This window comes from Silurus meridionalis, chromosome 17, assembly GCF_014805685.1.
Source record: "Silurus meridionalis isolate SWU-2019-XX chromosome 17, ASM1480568v1, whole genome shotgun sequence".
Taxonomy (NCBI): domain Eukaryota; kingdom Metazoa; phylum Chordata; class Actinopteri; order Siluriformes; family Siluridae; genus Silurus; species Silurus meridionalis.
This window is the reverse complement of record NC_060900.1, coordinates 3160601-3163100: the sequence shown is the minus strand read 5'-3', so window position 1 is coordinate 3163100 and position 2500 is coordinate 3160601.

The following is a 2500-nucleotide window of genomic DNA, read 5'->3' as shown; positions in this document are numbered from 1 at the left end:
ATCACAGGAAAATATCTATCTATCTATCTATCTATCTATCTATCTATCTATCTATCTATCTATCTATCTATCTATCTGTCTGTCTGTCTGTCTGTCTGTCTGTCTGTCTGTCTGTCTGTCTGTCTGTAAACTCAGTGGTTAAGGCTCTGGGTTACTGGTTGGGGGCTGAAGCCTAAGCTGCCTCTCTTGGGGCCCTTGAGCAAGGCCCTTAACCCTCTGTGCTTCGGGGATGCTGTATCTGTATCTGACCCAGTGCTCTGACCCAACTTTATAACATTGTTGGGATATACAGAGAAAGAATTTCACTGTTCACTTCAATGAGTGCAGCTGGGAATTTGTCCACATAAACAGTCTAAAGATCCATTAACAACTCAAGAACTTTGAGCATGGATTTGGACAGGAACATTCCATTAACATCTACATTCTACTACAAAGGGTTTAGGACCACAGGTTGCATGAACAGTTCTGCATTTAAGCATCTTTCACCTCAACAAGGATGGAACTGTAATGAATGGACATTCAGTGTTGAGGATGAGGATGGATTCCTTCTGGAGTTTGGTTCCTCTCAAGGTTTCTCACGCTTTCTCAGCGTTTACTTGCCACAGTTGCCACTGGCTGTGCTCCTTAGGGAGGAACTTACTAAGGACCAAACTTATAGGCATTAAACTTATACATTCTTTTATAACCTCTTTATCTATGTACAGCTGCTTTCAGACAATGTACAATGTAAAAAGAGCTCTACAATTAAAGCTGCATTGAATCGAAATGCTGTAAATGTAAATGCTATAGGGTTTACACTGAACGTGCGTGTTTATAAAAATGCTTATGGAAATGACTCTCTCCTGGCATTTACGACTTTTTAATTCTTTTTCCTGACAGGTTGGAGGTCACAAGCAGCTGAGTTTTTTTTTTTTTTTTCCGAAACACCGGAATTTTAGCCCTGGAGTGATTCAAGATGCACTAATCAGCTAAATCATTAGCCTTTAGTGTGTAGGAGCATTCTCACTGTTTTGATTTCTGAACATTTGCTACATCCATGCACACAAACACACACCACGCACGCACACACACACACACACTAACAGCCACACCCACAACTAGCCAAAACAACGCATCATGTGTCAGAGTGCCCATCCTGCTATTGTGCTGCTGACCAGAGATATACTGATAATGTGTGTGTGTGTGTGTGTGTGTGTGTGTGTGTGTGTGTGTGTGTGTGTATAAATGTGTGTGTTTGCTTGCTTGCACCAGGCATTAGATTGTAAGTCTGTGCTGTTGCAATTTGATATAATATACATAAGCTTGTGTGAGTGTACTGTATGTCTGCATGTGTGTGTGTGTGTGTGTGTGTGTGTGTGTGTGTGTGTGTGTGTTGTGTGTGTGTTTGCTTGCATGTTTCCATGCACTAGATTGTTAGATTGTTGTGTTTGTGATGCCATTTGCTACACATAAGCTTGAGTGAGTGTGTTTTTGTGTGTGTGTTTGTATGTAGGTGTGTACAAGGGTGCATGATGTCTACTTGTGTGTGTGTGTGTGTGTGTGTGTGTGTGGGGGGTTATAAGCAATAATGTTTTGGACTGTGTCTGTGTTTGTGCCTACCTGTAATTGTGTGTGTGTGTCTGTGTGTGTAGGTGTATACTGGGCTACATGATGTCTGCTTGTGTGTGTGTGTGTGTGTGTGTGTGTGTGTCTGTGTCTGTGTCTGTGTCTGTGTGTGTGTCTGTGTTTGGAGGGGAGGTATAAGCAATAAGGTTTTGGACTATGTCCATGTTTTTGCCTACTTGTAAGTGTGTGTGTGTGTGTGTAGGTGTGTGTGTAGGTGTGTACATGATGTTTACTTGTGTGTGTGTCAGTGGTGGACAGTAATGAAGTAAATGTAATTCGTTACTGTACTTAAGTAGTTTTTTGCGTATCTGCACTTTACTCAAGTACAGTGGAACCTCGGGTTACGAGCGCCCCTGGATACGTAAAATTCAGGTTAAGAGTCGCAATTCATAAAAAATGTTGCCTCTAGTTACGAGAAATTTTTTAGGATACGAGCGTTGCGCACGGAAAAATCGCAGGCAGGTTAGTTTTTTTACGTATCGCCACGTGCTCTCGCTGCGCTCTCGTGCAGCACATACACATCCGCTCGTCGCTCTAACAGTGTGGAATTACTGAACTTTAAATATTGTACGTATTCCTATCACCATGCCGCCAACAAAGAAGCCTTGGAAAATTTGTATCGGGATACGAGCTTTTCAGGTTAAGAGCAAAGTGATGGAACCAATTAAACTCGTAATCCGAGGTTCCACTGTATTTCCATTTGAGGAGACTTTTACTTTAACTTCACTAAATTTTAAAGTCAAATATCGAATACTCAAATATTTCACTTTGTGAAAATCTCGAAATCTCAAAATTCCTCAAAATCAGTCGTTCATGTTTATTTATAAGCGGATAAAAACGTAACTGGTAATAACACAGGTAGAGCGCGCGCTCCCTTTTTAAATTGTTTTGATTG